The sequence below is a fragment of the Xyrauchen texanus genome, chromosome 4, assembly GCF_025860055.1.
Source record: "Xyrauchen texanus isolate HMW12.3.18 chromosome 4, RBS_HiC_50CHRs, whole genome shotgun sequence".
Classification (NCBI taxonomy): Eukaryota; Metazoa; Chordata; class Actinopteri; order Cypriniformes; family Catostomidae; genus Xyrauchen; species Xyrauchen texanus.
In genome coordinates, this window is record NC_068279.1 from 54757072 (window position 1) to 54777108 (window position 20037).

Sequence of the window (20037 nt, forward strand, 5' to 3'; positions counted from 1 at the left end):
CGGGAATTTGCACCGGGAGATAAGGTACTCGTATTACTCCCAACATCGAGCTCCAAATTACTCGCCAAGTGGCAAGGACCCTTTGAGGTCACACAACGAGTGAGGGATCTCGATTATGAGGTAAAGTGAACCGATAGAGAGGGCGCATGTCAAATATATCACCTCAACCTCCTGAAATTGTGGAGGGAGGCGGTCCCTGTGATGTTGGCTATGGTAGTTCCGGAGAGGGCGGAGCTCGGACCGGAGGTGAACACAAACCACAATCATAACACCCCGGTCACTTGTGGAGACCACCTTCCACCATATCAACTCACAGAGGAGTGTGTCCACAAATTGACAAGACTGTGGCGATTGAGACCTGCGTGAGACCCAATTAAGTTCAAGGTGGTCCACAGACTGGGGGCACAGATGGCTGTCGCTGACTTCCTTTCCAGAAATGGGGGGGGGGGGTAGGCAGGCCGGATGGCGTCCCGGTCTGAGTTGGGCGGTGGGGGTATGTGGCAGTGGGGGTGTGGTGAAGCGCCTGTCCGGGGAGAGAAAGCGGTAAGGGTGCTTGCACCTGATCTAAATGATGTCTAAAACATGTCTCTAATTTCAGTGAGCATGGGGAGAGCGGCATATAAATAGCCACAGAACCTTCAGAACCTAGCCACAGAAAGCTTTGTGCAGCAGTTTACCATCAAAGGAGACAAGCGGTTGTCATATGAATCAGCTGGTCAATAGTCTGTTCAGTGTCACAATATCTTTATGTACAATCATTAAAAAAAATTACAAATTGTTTAAAATTGTTACTGTTGGAGCTGACTGTTTGATACAGCACTACAGCTATGTTTTCTGACAACAAACAAAGAATGTGACCCTATTTAGTCTGCTTGAGCCTTCTCCCATTCCATCCAACACTCATTCTCACCACTTCCAATGCAATGAGTGAAAGAGCTGTTTTTTAATACTATCTATGCTTGACGAAAACCCATGCTGCATTGCAATGTAAACAAACATGTCAGCATGCATAACTGGCAATGCGTTTGCGATGGCACCTTATCTAGCATAATCAATCCTTGTAAACATTTAAAAATCACATCATAAATCTCTCCTCCATTGCATCTGCATCTGTAAGGTGACATTTTTGTATTACAGTAAACATTAAAGACTCACGCTGGGGGATTAGTCAGGAAACCTTATGCGAGAAGGATAAATTGATGTTCTTACCTGCTAATATCTGAATGCGGAGGTATCGCTGCTGCAGAAGGGATGAATGGTCAACCACTGACAGAGCCAAGATGCTAAAGCCAGAATAAAAGACTGAGTGAAGTCATTGTGATGTGGCAAGGATCCATTGGGTGGCAATGTGTTGAGCCGAGAAAGCTTTGTGTAGGAATTTTCAAGTGCTACTATCCTACTATCCAGCTTGTCATAGATTATTTCATTGCCATCATATTGCAACTACTGGGTCGTCATTTGAAGATGTGTCAGGGTTATGCTTTATAGCCAGAGAAATAGATTGCACCAAGTCAGTGCTGGATGTTGTCGTCTTACCTTAATAGGCACGCATTGGCTGAGGTGGATTCGGAACTTGAGTTCAGTTGGTGGAACTATTTTCTTGGCAAACAAATCCTCCAGGATTCTGGATATTGGCCAGACTGCAATAGAAATGCACTTTTGGGCCTGGCGAGCGCTCTGGCATGTTTTACCCAAAATATTTACATTTTCCTCAGTGTCCACAGGTAGGTATTGATGACGGCGGAAGTCAGAACGTGAATGCTATGCAAAACCGTGCTGCTGGACTTGAATCCTTGAAAGTCAGCATGTGAATAATATATGAGACTGTGCAGAACGCTACACGTAACCATGCTGCTGTAGCCATTTCCCAGTCTATTGCAACATATCAGCCTGTGCCACATAGAGTTCCTTAACTGAACTAAATTATAATTTAACTGATATTAACTAAAGTTATAATAAAGTGTTCCTATGGCATTTCTTTTTCCAATTAATTCTTCCTAAAAAATGATAGTTGGAATTGTTAATGCAACCCTTAAGGAACAGGAATCAGCAGAAGAATCAGAACTGGAATCATTAAATTCCTCACGATTCCCATGCCTATATGAATGTATCATAAAAAAAGTCAAAATGACTCATGCTCAATATTCCAAGTCTTCTAAATTGACATGAGACTGTGATTTGAGAATTGCAATGGAGGAGAAGATGAATCACTGAATAGCAACTTAATCAAAATCTTATTTTGATTTTGGAACTTTGGCCAGTGTAACTTTTCATGCACCATATGTCCAAGAATTATACCTGCTGGTGGTTCAGGAGAGTTATACTTTTATTATTTAAAGCTACCATCAGTCTTTTTTTGCCTGGCGGATAAATATGGAGAAAAGATGCATAGACTTACATTAAAGACCATATCTTGTCCACAATCTCATAGATACTTGGTGAGGGGCTCTTTTGTCTAGGGGAAGAACACCCTACATAAACCACTTAGCAGTGCACTAAAGATTATTGTAATTGTTTGATTTATTTCTGAGCTGCTTGTTTTGATTCAAGGTGACTCTTTATTGAATAATTCTTTGAAATGCTCATGAAGTAAATTAACTGAAAAAATCCAAGGCCACTGAAATAGTGGGTGGTCAATTTTGCAATCCAGGATGTTGCTTTCAAAAATGAATCCAATTGTAATAAATTGTGAATTTGCAGATATCTGTCCAATAATTGTATTTCATTGCAACAACAAGAATTAGGTGCATGTACTTAATGAGTGATTCATGTTTTCCAACACTGCAGCTTATCGCAGCATTTGTATTTTTTTGGTCAGGTCTCCTGTAGGCGCTCCTGGACAGATGGCGTGTAAAGAAAACAGCACGCCACCCCATAATCATATGTGCAATAAATGCTGCTGGTTAAGATCCTGTGGATTGAGTACAGATGGCTCTTCACATTCAGCACCACTGCTCTAATGAATGAGATCAGAGCTATCAATAGTTTTCACTCTCAGTATCGCTGCAGTACACAGAGAGTCTGTGTAAACTGTGCAAACCTACTGTATATGTAGCGAAGTTAATCTTTCCATGCATCATTAACAAGCCCCAATGATGTCATAAATGATAGTCATTAGCATGTTTTACCCTTTGAATCCGTCTCTGGGCACTGGAAGTGGGCATCTGTTCTTTTGGACTAGTTCACTTAAACACAGAATTTGGCCATCAGATCTGACAATGCCGACCGCACTGCAGGTGTGGCCATGCTTAACAAGATATGGTAACATTAAAACACCATAGACTCAGTTCAAAGGGTGGATTTACACTGCAAGGCTAAAAGGTGCATGTGCAAAAACAGAGCAAATGTGATGAAGAAAAGATAATTTGATATATATATATATATATATATATATATATATATATATATATAAACACACACACACAAACAACTATGTCCAGCAATCATTTGTGTATCGTGCAAATTTATTTGTTGATCGCTTCTTGTGCATTTGCGGATCGCCACACACATTTGTCAATTTTTAAGCAAATCTAACATCAAGATGAGCACATAAATCTATAAATAGGTGGACTCCACCCATCGTCTACTCAAGCCAATCAGATAATGGCCACATTACTCGGACCAATCGTAGTACATTATATCTTCAACCAATAACACTTTGTTTTACTATGAGGATGGGACCACAGTGCTCTCATGAGCATGAATCAAGCACATACAGACAAGCTCCAAGGCCGCAAACTTTTAAAGAAACAGACGTCATCAGAGGAATGCTGTGACTTAAGGTTCATATCATTTTCTCTCAGTTATAAATATATGTAGTGTCTTGTTAAATGTCGACAGCTGAAAATTGCCCATATGTAGAGTGTGTTGATAATTAGCTTTATAGCTAACATGAATGACTGTATGAGTCTGCTACTTTAATTTTAACCAAGTTTATTGACTGAAATCTGTGGTCAAAACCTTTACTCTTAATGTTGCATGGCAGATCCAAACATACACACTACTGGGCACTACAAAGGATCAGTAGTACAGATAGTGTCTTTATAAAACATTAATCAAATTAGATGATCTTAGGAGAACAAATTATAAATGAATACTCTCTATTACACAGTGTTCAAGATCTGCAATGGGATTAATTTGGTTAATACATGGAACAATTCTATCTCCAAATTTGTCATCCTATTTGGCTCAAAACTAAAACAGGCTGTGTAACTATAAGGTAGGGTAATTTAATAGGTAAGTTGCCAGGCTGATGTGAGAAACTATACAACTAAAATACATATAGTATAAATAATTCCCAATCTAATTGGTCATCTGCCAATGGTGAGTGCGTGCATGTGTGTAGGTTTGGGTGGTTTAAGAGGACATTTTTAAACTGGTAACTAAAAGGGTATTATGGTATAAATGTGGTTTATGAGGATATTTCTAGAGTCCACGTAATTCAAATAGCTTAAAAACATACTAAACTATGTTTTTTGAACATGTAAAAATGCAGGAAGTTTTTTGTGAGGGTTAGGGTTGGGGATAGAATCTATAGTTCATACAATAAAAAAAAAATTATGTCTTTGGAGAGTCCTCATAAGGATAGCCACACCAACAAGACTAGCATATACATATAAGTGACTATTGTTCCCGACAAAGCCATGAGACTTGGTTTTTCAAACTCGGGTCAAGGGGGATGCAAGAGGGTGCTCAGGGGTTTGTAGAAAATGTTTAGTAAAAGCGTAAAAAGAAAGAAACAAACAAAGAGGGGACTGGGTAGCTCAGTGAGTAAAGATGCTAACTACCACCCCTGGAGTCATGAGTTAGAATCTAGAGGGGGCTGAGTGACTCCAGTCAGGCTTCCTAAGCAATCAAATTGGCCTGGTTACTAGGGAGGGTAGAGTCACATGGGGTGACTCTACCCTCCTCGTGGTCACGATTATGGGGTTCTCGCTCTCATTGAGGCACGTGGTGAGTTGTGCATGGATGTCGCAGAGAATAGCGTGAAGACTCCGGATAACGCGCTCAACAAGGCACATCCTCTGCCACCCGGATTGAGGCGAGTCACTGTGCCACCACGAGGACTTAGAGCAGATTGAAAATTAGGCATGCCAAATTGGGGAGAATTTTTTTTTTTAAATAATGTAAAAAACATTTAGCAAATTTGACATGGTTTTTTATTAGGCTTTCTAAAGACTACAAAATACATGTTAACTAATCAAAATGTTTTGTTTTCTTTAAGTTTATACACCTAAATTTACTCTAATAGTGGGAAGATGTGAGAAAAGAAAACGTGGGGTGGGAGGGTGGCGGGGTTGAAGCACAAAGTTACAAGGCTTGAAGCATGTGCCAAGGTGGAGTTACAGTGAACAAGAAGGGATCTGCTGGGATCTTCATCAGCTCTGACTATAATCAGGTTATCTTCATAATAAGCACCTTGCTTATTACTATAAATCAAACTAACATTAAACTCTTACTGACGACTCCATCAGGACATACTCACTGGAAACTTCAAAAAGACACACGCACAGGAACTCATACAGGAAATGCCCACCAACTCCTACATAGCATGCCCACGGGAAACTTCCACAGGAAGCTACTACAGGACATGCCTATAGGGAACTTTCATGAGAGCTGCTCACAGGAAACTCTTACAGGACATGCCTATGGGGAACCCCTACAGGACAAACCCAAGTGAAACTCAGAGAGACCACGCCCACAGGAAACACTGATGTGACACACCCACAGGAAAGTTCTACAGGACACGGCCACAGGGGTCTCATTTACACCTTGCATATACACATTAGAGATAGAGATATGAGCAAAGTAACCCTCGCAAAACTGAAAAACTCCCTACATTAAATCAGACACTGTGGTACTATAACTGAAAGTTCTCCATCTTTTAACATTTTTCAAAAACAATGATGGATAATTAAAATGCTTTCCATCACTTTGATAGTCAGATTGTTTTGTCCACAATTTTTTTTGTGGCCGCCACAACAAAATTTTGGGTCACCGAAGCAAATTTAGTGAAATTCTTCTTGCGTTTGGCACTTTGTATGTGCAAAATATGCTTCTCATTTGAAACGCGCTGGAGAAGCAACTTCGCAAGATTGCAAGACAGAACTGTCTGTAGTTTTCTTTGCCTTGAAATGGCAGTATAAACAGCAAAAGGCAAGAACCCACAACACAGCACTTTAACAATAGATGATACGGTAATGTTACCTCATCGCATAATTAATTACTTATGTAGTTCAAAAAGCACATGCAAATGAGTGGAAAATTGTCTATTGCTGCCAAAGATGCTGCAGGTTCACCACTACAGGTGAAGAGCTGCAAACGTTTGGCAAGAATTTGTGTCAAATCACAAGCTATTTAGCATGTGAAAATAATAAGTGGCACATTTGTGGCTAGTCTGCCAAAACTCTACATTTTTTTGTAAGTGTGCTTCAAGGTAATGCAGCTATACAAAGACAGCGCTCTGAAATAATACTTGAGTGAGCAGGACATTGCATTTTACAAAAACATCTTGCTGCAATTCCCCTGTCCTCTTTGCCTTTCCATATATCCTTTACTTGTTTCCTCAGGGGGTGGAGTTCGGAAACATGGTAAGGATGTAAGGAAAGGAAATGGGGATACACAATTGTACAAATGAGAAATACCCCCAAGTGAAACTACCAGAGGCAACACCCAGAGGAAAATTCTACAAGACACACCCACCGGAAATTCTCACTGGACAAATCTAAACTAAACTGAACAAAAGGACAGACTTATGACACCTTCCCACCCAAAAGACATCGACCATCTGTTCTCAGACATCTGTTGAACCAAACAACACTCAAAAAGATGACAAAATCCTTGCAAATTCAGGTGCTAACAACTGAAATCTGTTTAACTTTATTATAAGCCCTTCATAACCACATATGGCAGTGGTTCTCATTACACGGCCTGCGAGGTGATTTTCCTATTTTCCATTCATTATACATAACAATGTATATTATAATATATCTATTGTTCCCTGTATAGCAGATAGATAGCAGTATAGTGCAGCTGTTGAAAAGAATGGCCAAACTAGAACGTTTGCTGAAATAGAATGCACCTGCTCAGCTACAGCAACCGACACATATCAGTTTGCTAGTAGCTACTTTTGAAGTCTGGTCGACATGGATCGATTTATTGTAAAAAGAAACGTAAATCTATTGACAATGAAAATGAGGGGGAAGAGAGTGGGTACAGTGTAACCGCTATGAACGAACAACCACCGGGGAACGAGTAAAATCCATGCCATGACAGTTTGTTCATTTCCCAAAACTCAGAGCAGTCACCACATCCAACCCAGACATACTGCAACATTTTAGCTATGATGCATTTGTGCGTGTGTTGGAAGAGTTGGAGTTTGAATCAAGAATCAAGGATATCATGGAGTACAAGGAGTTTTTCAGCTTCATTGAAGAACCCCTTTCATGTGCCAGTGGCACCTCTTACCCTAGTCATCACAGCTCTCTGTCCTGAACATGCTGGAATAGAGAGTGAGATAGTAGAGCTGCAGGCAAATGGCACATTGCAAGGTGAACTAAGATCAGGTGTTACCCATTTCTGGAGCCTTGTGTCATACACAGAGTATCCACTGCTGAAGCAGTGCATGCAAAAGGTGACATCATTTTTGTCAGCACTTATTCATGTGAAGCAGCATATTCAACAATTAACATTGTGAAAGAAAAACAGAGAAACCGACTGACCAATGCACACCTGGTTTTCCTCACAAGGATAGCAACAACAGACTATAAATTTAGAATGAATTCAGTCAAGGGGCAGAAGGCACATTTTCACTCATCCAACAACTGAGGTAATCCTTAATATGTGTCTTATACATGTGATGTAGCCTATTTGATGTGTGTATGTATATATTTGTGATGTGCTGTACATCAAATAAATCGCATGTGCTCTATTGCTCTTAATTTGCTCTCAATTGATAATTAAAAATATAGGAAGAATAAGTACAACATGCATCTTGTTATTAGATTGAAAAAGTTCTGGGTCAAAAGCCTACTCTTATTCTGGCGGCCATACATATTATCACTTATTTTTGGTGGGCATACGCAAAATCCTAAGAAAGATAGGTGGGCATACGGCATATGCCCTCGACTACACTACTAGTGTGGCCCTCTAAAAGATTGTCTCAACCCAAAGTGGTCCACTTACAACAAAATAGTGAGTAACACAGACATATGTCATAGACTGCTGACTACTGATCTTAGATAGTAAAATACAGTAAATTGGGGGTTTGCAGTTAGTTCCGAGGGGCTCATTTCTGTTATCTGGGTGATTGTGGTGAGTTGTACTCTTTTTCCATTAGAAATTTTAGTTGTTGTTTTTGTCAATGATGTTTTATTCGCTGGGAAGTTTATGTTGTGGGAAATGGGAATTCCAATGGCAAGGTTTTATTACTGATCTTAGTGTTGAAAAATGTATTAGTTATACAAGGCCTAAAGACAAGCTGGAGGGAACACACTCAGGGAAGTGTGCCTAGTATTTTTTTGCTGTCTGCCTCTTTATAAACTGCATAAACGGATGCATTCAAATCATGTTGTGAGTTCATTTGCGATATATCGTGAATATGCTATATACAGTCTATATATGCGGTACAGCCTTACTGACCACCACTAATATTCTTAATTTAGGATGGCAATCAGTTCTCTGCACAGTTATACAAGCATCTAAACATCTTGCACCACCATCCACCCCTACCTGGTATGGTCATTAAAATTCAAAGGTGTCTTTCTCAAGAGGGTGCTTACCGGCCATAAAAGTAGAACCCTTCATTAATTGGTCAGCATGCAAAACTCAGGATGTTTTTTTTTTACCTACACAGGAAAGATTTAAACGACATTTTATCTATTAATTTCCAGGATTATACATCATACAAATGGAAATCCACCCATGATTCCTCCAGAAATTAGTTGGAATAATTTTTTATGCAGTAATCACAAACGACTGTGATTGAAGCAGCCTGAAAAGTGCTGAAACAAGGAACAGTTGTCATGTGACAATTCTCCCCTCGCCGCTTCAGAAGAGGTCGGACAATAATTTACACATTATTAATTATGCAGAGAAAGTTTAATAGTCATATAAATGAAAATAAAAAACATACAATTTAATTTAAGTTAATGTATAGTCTATGTAGTAAAAATTTCCAAATGTTGGTCGGGACATTTCCGGCCTTCTGCAAGTATGCAGGGGCATGTTGTATCCATGGTAACAGTAGAATCTAGCTCACTGTAGTAAATTCCTAGATGGTTTCTTTTAGCAAAGAGAACTGTCTAAGTGATTATATGCAATGCCCTGTCATTTCTGCAGGTAAGGGCATTGGTAAGGGAAAATCACACTTTAATTGTTGTACTTAAGGGAAAAACATAAGGTGTTTTATGTAACCGGGCACATACATTCTTCTTGAATTGCAAAAATGTAGAAACATTTGCTAAAAAAAAAAGTATACCATATACCATGCCAATAACAACAACGACACAAAAATTATAAAAAATGCATAGCCAATCGCCAGCAAATGCCATGTTTTGGTCACTGGTCCACAGCACGGGATGCTGGTATTCTGGTGTCCCCACCAGGCTACTCAACTAGTTGTTAACTAGCTACTTAACTTCAGAGCCCAGCTGTAATGTTTGGCAGAAGGAGGCAGACAAGGAGTGGGGATCTAAATGCGGGTTCTTTATTGATCAAGGTGAAAATTAACAGACAGGAACAAAAGAAACATCCACGATGGGAAACAATGAAACAAAAACATGAAAATGTCCAGGGAGCACGAACAGGGTGAAACGGCAGACTTCCTGACATCTACAAACATCAACGATCGACAGAGGAATGGAGAAACAGCAGGGTTTAAATACACAGGAGACATGATGATAACAAACGACAATCAGGTGAGAACAATGACACAGGGCTGGCAGTGATGAGGGCCGGGAATCATGGGAATTGGAGTTCATGACAGGTGTCAAGAGAAACACGGGGCAGACAACAAGGGATCGTAACACCAGCATTGTTGAAGAAATCCACCAGCGTTCCATTCACCTCTGAATGTGAAAGAGTAAAAACGACTGTTGGATATACGGCGCATTACAGCGGGTTCTCCCCTTCTCGCTGTCTCACATCCTCACATAGTCCTCACTGAGCGAGGTCACATGGCTTCTCATCTCTGCCCGCTGCCTCCGTAGTCATGCTGAGACAGCAATCGTGGGTGGCTCAGGTTCACACTGCGAGAGCAGGGCCATGACAAAGTTGCGATCGCTGCAACTGCCATAGCAGTTCACTGGCTGTGCCACAGCCTGAGCAGACGGCCATCAGACCTGAAGGATGCGAACTTTCATGTCTCAAAACAGACCGTTCCTTCGGTTTGTCTTCAAGAGGCGGGCATATCAGAACAAGGTCCTCACCTTCGGTCTGTCCCTGTCACCTCGCGTCTTTACGAAAGTCACAGAGGCAGGGAAGTAGACATCCGCATCCTCAATTATCTAGATGAATGGCTGATTCTAGCTCACTCTCAAAATCTAGTGTGTGCGCACAAGGACCTGGTGCTCAGACACCTCAGCCGATAAGGGCTTCAGGTCAAATGGGAAAGAGTAAGCTCTCCCTGGTGCAGGGCATCTCTTTTCTTGGGATGGAGTTGGACTCGGTTGCTACAACAGCGCGCCTCACGAATGAGTGCTGAATTGCCTGAAGTAATTCTGGGGAAGAACAGCGGCCACAGTGAAACAATTTCAGAGGCTCCTGGGGCATATGGCATCCTCTGTGGTGGTTACGCCGCTCTTGTTGATGCATATGAGAGCGATTCAGCACTAGCTTCAGACTGGTGTCCCAAGATGGGCATGGCACCGCGGTATGCATCACATGGCTATCATGCCGAATCCAGCCCTTGGACGGACCTAGCATTTCTACAGGGCAGGGGTTCGCCTAGAACAAGTGTCCAGGCCTGTCATTGTCTTGCCAAGTCAGGCTGGGGTGCTGTCTGCAATGGGCATGCAGCCTTGGGCTCCTGAACAAGACCTCGACTGCATTGGCATATCAACTGCCTTGAGTTGCTGGCAGTATTTCTGGCTCTGCGGCAGCTTCTGAGGCTAGCATGTTTTGGTTGGACGGACAACACGACAACGGTAGCATATATAAATCACCAAAGTGGTTTACGCTCAAGTCGCATCTCGCCCGCCATCTTCTCCTTTGGAGTCAGCAGCGACTGAAGTCGTGGTTGTCCACTCACATCCTGGGTGAACTCAGCACAGTTACGCTCATGGGAGAGTGGAGACTCCACCCCCAGGTAGTTCAGTATGTTTTGAGTCAATTTTTCAAAGCCCAGGTAGACCTGTTTGCTTCCCAGGAATCCTCCCACTGCCTGCTGTGGTACTCCCTGGCCGAGGCCCTGCTTAGCACGGATGCGCTGGCACACGGTCTCTGCCACCAGTCGGCGCGTTTGTAGGTAGTAGGACCTACCGCGGGGGCTTCTTTCCACAAGTGGTACTTTCCGGTTTGTAAGTCCATGTGACATATTCTACACATTTTAACCTCCCCTTCGGACAGGATCAAGTTTTAAAAAGTAACCGTATACCCTGACGAAACAGAATTGATTGCAAGCTAAATTTATACATTATTAGAATTTTTTCTTAGTATTAGACCTCCTTGGTTCTGGGTTTCACACGTGGATGTGTTTTTATAATAATGGTATTATTAGTTGACTGCCATGTAATGCACGGTGTCTTATTCATTGTGAAACTGTGTTTTATTATTGGCATGCACTGAAGGCCTATACTTAAAATACACGGGCTGCGCCTGCTCACTGTGTAACATATCAGTTTGTTTCAACTCAGGGTGTCTATGATATATTCATAATTATAGTCCTGACATGAGTGAAGACAGAATTACCAAGAATGGTCAAAATTCCATTGCCTCAAGCACAAACAAGTGTACAGCACTGACCTCTAGTCACTCTTGTAGGAAACCCAAGTATTTTTGTCACAAACCTAGCTGTCATGTTGTCTGTTAGGTTTATTGAACAGTCAAGTAGATTGAAGCAGGCTGACAAGAGTGTTGTGTCTTGTATCTTCTTTTGTAAACTGTCAACACAAACTACATCAGGTTTCATATGATCTCCTCACTGACAGACTTATTTTGGTATACTCTGTTTTTGCACTTCTTGCTTGCTACTCCAAGCTACAGTTGAAGTTATAGGTTGGCATTTACTGTGAGAGCTAATCTGGTGTTGCTATTGTACTCAAATGAAGTAGACACCCAGTGTCCTATTTCTCAAAGAGATTTAATTGACCACAAGCTAATTAAAGCACAGTTGAGAATAGGGTTACCGACATTTCGTCAAGTGAATAAAGGATGCTTGAGCATTCTGTGCCCTTCAATATGAGACAGGGCCTACCTTAAGCATTTCGTCAGGACAATAGGTGTCCCGTATTGGACAGCTGGCAACCCTAGTTGAGAAGGAGACACTTCCATTGCTGTGGCACTATAACAATCTGAAGTATGTAGGGATTCCACCACTTTGCTCATGGTCATTCATACCTGCTGGTGTTTCACCTTCTCCAGTGATGTGATGCTGATTTGGACCTCCTCAACATGTCAAAAAATATTTTAACACTGTTGCTCTCATGACTGCGACTTTAACTTTAGTTGCCATTAAGAATTGAAGTTGCGCCATCAAATTTGAAATCACTCAGTGCACATTTTCATTCAGGTTTACACTGTACTATTAGCTCCACAGAATCATTAATTCACTGTAATTTTAGATGTTATTTTTTATATAACTTTATCCTTGTGTGTCTTGGATAATCAGTCATTCAATATATATTATTATTCGGATGAAGTCGTTATTCGTTTTGAAGCCATTGGGTGCTTCTCATTCTGAAATTGTGCATTTAGAGAATTGATTTGTCCGACTTGATGGCAAACTTTGATTGGGATACGGGTTACGGGCTCGAGGACAAATGAGGATGCACAATTTAGGAAATGAGAAGCACACTATATTTATGCCTATATGAATATGGTATTTGCCTATGGTATTTGTCTTTGTAATCTTTCATTAAAATAACTTAATATAAAAAAAACTCAAAAGTGATTTCCAGTGGTGTTTTAGAATGTGTTTCATTCCTCCACAATGCTCTGCAAAATCACATTCAGCTCTGACTCCATTCTGATGTGGAATGCTCATTTTTCACCATCCGATCAATTCGTACATAATTTTTTGGTTGAATATCTTCACTCGAAAATGTGTCATATTACTTAAAATGGGTTACAAATGCTGTTTCAAGTTTACTTTAAATAAGATCTCTCAAACATTATAACAACACCAAAAAACAACGTCTTGGCACCCCATAACACCTTTAATACTTATTTGTTTGAATTACATTTCAGTAATGCATGAAATAATGTATTATTTCTTCATCAGTGTTAACATGAAATTTAAAATGTGCTAGACCAACACAGTAAATTACAAAATCATTCAGCAAGTAATAACACACACAATGAATGGTAAAATCACCACACACTTTTTTCATTTTTTTTTTAACGCAATTAAGTTAACGAATGGAAGTTATACGACCATCTGTTTGTTGATTGAATATCTCCATGGGTTGCACAGTCCCGCTCAGTTGAGACTGAACCACACAGATAACATTATATGTTACAATTACGATCACGAATAACATTCAAAAGATTTGATTGGACCTCTAACGGCAGATGTGATTTTTTTTTTTTTTACTGTAGCTCATTATTTTTCTTAGTGAAAATTATTTTCATTTTTTATGTTACCTTTATTGATATTATTTCCCATCGCATTACCTTCACCAGGTGGAGGTCATTAAATAAATTCCTCATCCTGGCAACAGCAGCTCTCATTTTCTGAGATGAGAATTTGTCATTGGCCTGTGGCCCATGTTGTTTTCTCTTTCTCAAATAATTTATGTATGCAACTCAATTTAAGCAAGATAATTTTTCATAGCACAACTATCCCTGCGCTGTTGGTGTATTTAAAACCCCACGCCTACCTACAGTACAAAAATGCCCTGTTCGAAATCAACCACACCAACCATGTCATACTATTTTCTTGTGCAGAATTTCCTTGCTGGTTGAGTGTTATTGCTGGACACAATCTGTGCAACATTCTCAGTTGGCCGCTGTAATCTCTCGGTGGAGTACCTTCTCACGTACTGATCTCCCCCATTACTCTTCGTTAACAAGCTGCTCTCTCCACTGGCTGCTGCTGTCTTATGCACTGATTCAGTTAAATGCGTATACTGGGTTTGGGGGCTGTGTGCCCCCCGCTGCAGCAGGATTAGATCATAATCTCCTTCTTCTTCTTCTTCTTCTTCTTTAAAGTCCTGAATAAAGCCGCTCGACATGCTTCATTTTGCCTTGTGTGAGGACTGTGTGATCTGAGACAGGATGAACAATCATTAAAGACTAATAGTGCAACCACACCATTTAAAGTGTTGTGTTCAGTGGTTTTATGTGCCATTATAATGTTGGCCGCTAAACATTGCAGATTAATCAGAATTGTCTTCTGTCAGACAGTTTCAGAGACATCATAGCTGTTTTTACAAATACAACTTTGATTTGAGCAAAAAAGTATTCGAAAATGAGCCAAAGACAATGACTGTGGAATTAACGTCTTTAATAAGGGAATGAACTACAATTACTTGAAGCATTACAGATAACATAATCATATTACAAATGATAGACAGCCCCTTTTGGCCACCCCTTTCGCAATTGCCTTCTTATATATTTGTTTTTTTCTTTTAGGCAAAATGATTGTGTCTTGGAACAACTTTTTAAGTGCACGCACCAAGTATTCACATTTGTTTTCAGTAATTTCCATGATGGTAATCCTCAAGCTGCAAAACTCTTGTGAAATTCACACCAACCATACCACTAGAAGCAAATGCGCCTTCATGATATTGTGCCTGGATACCCGTTTAATATGTACACAGGAGGTGTCAAATGCTGCCCCAATCCTGAAATAATAGGAATCTAAACAGTATCTCCCAAGGAGCCCCTTCAAGGAGAGAGACCAGTCGAGCATCACATGTTTAGGGGCCAATAAGTTGCCACTAATAGGAGCTGACCTCAATCCTTCCGAACCCTCTGCAGAACTACATGCAGCAGATTTATTAGCAGAAACACACAGATGTGCAAGGGACAGTGTGATGTCTTGCTCAAGTCGAACAGGTCCACGTTCGCTTTGCTAAACCTTGGCAAAATCTGCTCTACAGTCCATTCTCCTGGTCAAGAGATCTGCCCCCAAAATCAGGCTATCATGACATGTACAGCTCGGAGGCACAGTACATATTCCTGCACCCATAGAAGAGTGTGATGTGCCAACCTCAACCCCATGGTCCTCTGAACGGCACCTAATCTATCTCCAAGTGCTTGCGTGAGACGTGAACTTGTAGGGGGAAAGCGTTTGTGAATCTCAATTCATAGAAGCAGGCACAGAGTCTTTGTCCATCACTCTCACAAGCAAAGCATTGCCATAACTGACTCGTTCCACAGCGCGAGCCATGGGTGGAGACTGAGGAGATGCCCAAACAGAGCCACCGGTTAACTAAACAAACACTCCTTAACGAGAACCACTTGGTTGGACTGCAAAACCCATCACGTGCAGAACCAACACTGTCTGAAAAGAGCGAAACCCATTCCGCCATCGAAAAATGGGCAGAAATAGCAGTCAGCATCTTTTCTGCAGCAAGAATGCCTGTGTAATCAGTGAAGCAGGCAAAAACAAGTTAAAAACTTCGCCATCTCCTGATAGAGCCTGATAGATTAGAAGTACAGATAAAGCACTCGGTCTGCCATCACTCAGGTAGGAAGTTTGTTTCAGCCTCTTCGCTCCATGCGCTGGGGTGCAGAAACTAATCCACCGTGAGACAGTCACTCTGACCAGGGGGGAGAGAGATGGAGAGGCCAAGGCAGCACCACCAAACTTAATTTGCTAAAACATTTTGCTGTATTAAGATGTTTTTCTTTTGCATAATTGTATGATTGTCAGTAAAAATTTATTTATTTAATTATTTTGACATAAATTTATGGTCAAAAGTAACAGAAAGTCAGATTATATAAGTATCCTTCTTTGGTAAGAGTAGCAAGAATACACCAGTTGACTCTGAGACCCCGGGAAATGACAGGCTGGGTAAGCTAAAGAAGGTAAACCACCTATCACATTTACACTTTACTTCATTACACTTCTGTGTTCTAATTTTGCCGACTCTGATAAATTGGAGATGTTTACATACTGTAGAGCTTCATAGTAAATTAATGGGAATGAATCACGAGACTAATCATTAAAACCCTTTTATCAAACTCAAAGATAGTTGAATTAATCCACATCCAACATTCCTTTCAATAAGAAACCTTTGGTGTCATTGGATGTGTTAAAGTTTGGATGTATCTTTAAATTAGACTGGCTGCCAGAAATGCGGAGGGGTCGAGGGAAGACTGCTGTCCTCGAGGGGAGGAGTGTGTTACCTGAGGCAACACAGGGAGGAGTGAAGTACAGAGGAGGATGGTGCCGGGCCGGAATGACGCAGGCCCGAACCCCAATCAGCCTGATGAGGCTACCGAGGTATAAAGGTGACCAGAGATGGCAGTACGAGAGAGTGTGTGAGAGAGAGAGAACTATGGCAGCTGCCCTGTTTGTGTTTGTGTGTTTTTGTTTAAGTTTATCATTAAACTTTAATTCCCCTACTATCGCTCTCTCCACATTGTGTCAGAGAAGCGACACTAGGGGTCTCTCTTGAGCGCCGATATTCACCTCTGGACTATGAAAAAAGGCCAATGAGAGTTGGCAACCAGTATTTGCATGTCCCGCCCCCGGACATACGGGTATTTAAGCGGCGCAAATACGGGAGTTCATTCAGAAAATTTCTTCGAGCCGATGGTCGTGTCTGCAACTGCTGCGTGTACACACCGAGTTCCTGCTATCCCTCTGCTGCATGCTGTTGGATTCTACGGCGCACAACAGCGGCTTTCTCCTGTTTGCACGGCTGTGGATTCCTGCCCCTGGACGCATCGACAGTGCAGATTCAAAAACTCTCACGAGTTTTTCCCTAAAGAGTGATTTTTTTAAAAGAGTAATTTCCTCTAAAAGAGCAAAACACTGCGGCGTTGAACGTCCTTTTAAGGACGCGTCTTTATAAAGATGCCTTTCCGCCCCTGTGTTGTTTCTGGATGCGGTAGAGTGCTCTCCGCTTCCGACGGCCACAGGCGCTGTCTCTTGTGTCTGGGTAGCGATCACACCGAGGCTGCGTTTGTGGATGGTTCATGTTCTCACTGCGAGAACATGACCATGACAACGTTGCGGTCGCGGCTTGCTTACAACCGTGAGCAAGCCACTCCAGCCGCCCCCCGTGTCGCTCCTTCTTCCCACGGGATTGAGGACGATGCGGCTGGCGATGGAGGCGATTTGGGGATGGCAGCGGGTGCAGCTCCGCCGGGTACGCCCCCTCGGACCACCCGACACGCTCATTGATTCCCGTCTGTGCTCGAGGCAGTGGTGACTCGCCTCACAGCCAGTCTGCCGACCCTCTTGCGATGGAAGCAGATGAGCTCGCCGCGGCATCGGAGGGCGTGTTATCTGATGCTGAGGACTCCCCTGGGCTGCCGCTTTCGGGCCTGCACGCCCAGGCTGAGGCTGACGCACAGATGACTGATATGCTTTCCCGGGCAGCCAACAGCATGGGTTTGGATTGGAACCCTCCATCCTCCCCACAGCCATCACGGCTGGACGACTGGTTCCTGGGGTCTGGGCACCGCTCACAGCCTCGCCCCCCCGGTCCAGTTTTTCCCGGAAGTGCATGACGAGCTGACGTCTTCGTGGAGAGCACCCCTCTCCACTCGTCACATCGCCACAGGCTCGTCCGCCCTCGCCACCCTCGACGGCGGAGCGCGCCATGGGTACGAGGCGATTACCCAGGTGGATAGGGCGGTTGCGATCCATCTATGCCCCGGTACCCCTACCACCTGGCGAGGTCGCCCCATACTCCCTTCCCGGACCTGTAGAGCAACCTCCTCGCTGACAGCGAAGGCCTACAGCGCCAACGGACGCGCTGCTTCTGCCCTGCATGCCATGGCTCTCCTGCAGGTCCACCAAGCCAAGGCACTACACGACATGCACGGGGGTGGCCCTGATCCCGACACGCTGCAGGAACTGCACTCAGCGACCGACCTCGCCCTGAGAGCGACGAAGGTCACAGCGCAAGCACTCGGGCAGGCGATGGCCACGCTAGTGGTCCAGGAACGTCTACTGTGGCTGAACATGTTCGAGATGCGTGAAGCCGACAAGACTCGCTTCCTCAACGCCCATGTCTCCCAGTTCGGCCTCTTCGGCGACACCGTCGAGGACTTTGCCCAGCAGTTCTCCACGGTGAAGAAGCAGACGGAGGCCATCTCTCACATCATGCCTCGCCGCAAGCCTGCCGCCACGGCCCATGCCCCGTCTGCTCACCGAGGGTGTCCTCCCGTGGCCAGAAGGCAAGCTCCTGCTCCGCCTCAACCCGGGCCCAGCTCTCAGCCCCAGCGTCGAGCAAACCGCGGGAAGCGCACGCCCCCTGTCTCACGGTCCCCCTCGAGGACCCGGAAGGCTCCCAGGCGCTCCTGAGACAACACACTCAGAGCCCAAGACGTTAGTTCCGGAGGTGGTAAGACCGCTCCGTCCCCCGGTGGAGAGCCGGGAAGAGAATACTTTATTTTTTCATTTGCCGCACCCCCTAACATGGGCTGCAGTACCCAAATTCTCAATAAAAGAGCTATTTCCTTTGTCTCTGGGGCACATGGCCTGCAAATGCCGTTCTCAGGGCACTCTTGCTTTCAGGCCTCAACAGTCCCGGCTCCACGGACGCGGTGTCCCCGCCTTCAGCGCCACGACTGTTCCCCGGCCGAATGGTTCAGACGAGTCCAGAGGACGCCAACATCAGACCTCCACCTCAGTCACAAACCCGCCCCCTGCCGGATGCGTGGAGCAAGGTAAGTTCTTTGAGTTTATTCTCAGCACCAGAGCCTCGGGACGCCACGTTGCCTCCCGACACCGCGTTACCTGTTCCGCACCGCTGCAAAGCCCCGCCGGGTACGTCCAAAAAACCCGTCCCCTTGGTGCCCCTAGCACGGAGTTTAGATGCGTGGCTTGCACTGCCCAACCCGTCACGCTGGCTGCACCGGACCATTCGACTCGGTTACGCAATTCAGTTTGCCAGGTCTCCGCCCCCCTTCGTGGGCGTACATTTTTCCGCAGTACACGGCCAACATGCCCACTCCCTGCGCGAAGAAATCGCCTCCCTTCTATTAAAGGACGCAATAGAGCCTGTCCCTCCAACCGAAACGAAGAAGGGTTTCTACAGCCCTTACTTCGTTGTACCCAAGAAAGGCGGCGGCTTACGACCGATCTTGGACCTGCGAGTTTTCAATCGGACCTTGTCCAAACTCCCGTTCAAAATGCTTACCCAGAAACAAAAATATCTGGCGTCCGGCATCTAGATTGGTTCGCAGCGGTAGACCTGAAGGATGCATACTTCCACGTCTCAATTCGCCCTCGACATCGACCCTTCCTAAGTTTCGCGTTCGATGGCCAGGCGTATCAGTACAAAGTCCTCCCCTTCGGCCTGTCTCTGTCCCCTCGCGTCTTCACGAAAGTCGCAGAGGCAGCTCTTGCCCCGCTCCGAGAAGCCGGCATACGCATACTCATTTACCTCGACGACTGGCTCATACTGGCCCACTCCCGAGAGTTACTATGCGCACACAGAGACCAGGTGCTCAGCCACCTCAGCCGTTTGGGGCTTCAGGTCAACTGGGAAAAGAGCAAGCTCTCCCCGGTCCAGAGCATCTCTTTTCTCGATCTGGAGTGAGACTCAGTCCCAATGACAGCACGTCTCTCCAACGAGCATGCTCAGTCAGTGCTGAAATGCATCACTTCCTTCAAGCCAGGCGCCATGGTCCCGCTAAAACGTTTCCAACAGCTCCTGGGGCATATGGCATCCTCCGCGGCGGCCGCGCCGCTGG